Raw genomic sequence first — 285 nt, forward strand, 5'->3', positions numbered from 1 at the left:
GAACATCCCAGTGCTCCTCCAGAACATCCCAGTGCTCCTCCAGAACATCCCAGTGCTCCCAGAGCCCAGCCCTGCCCACCCTGGTGCTGGTGCCCGAGCTCCTGTGTGCTGTGCCGTGCAGGGACCAAACTGAGGGGTTATGAAGATGTTGAGATGGGGTTTCTCTGCAGCCTCAGCTTTATCTGGCAGCAGAGTGCTCAGCATCCCAAGGAAGGGGTGCCAGGTTTCCCCAGTGGGAGCGGAGCAGGCTGAGGAGAGGTTAATTACCACATTTTTATAGTGCCA

The sequence above is a fragment of the Parus major genome, chromosome 12, assembly GCF_001522545.3.
Source record: "Parus major isolate Abel chromosome 12, Parus_major1.1, whole genome shotgun sequence".
In the NCBI taxonomy this organism is placed as follows: domain Eukaryota; kingdom Metazoa; phylum Chordata; class Aves; order Passeriformes; family Paridae; genus Parus; species Parus major.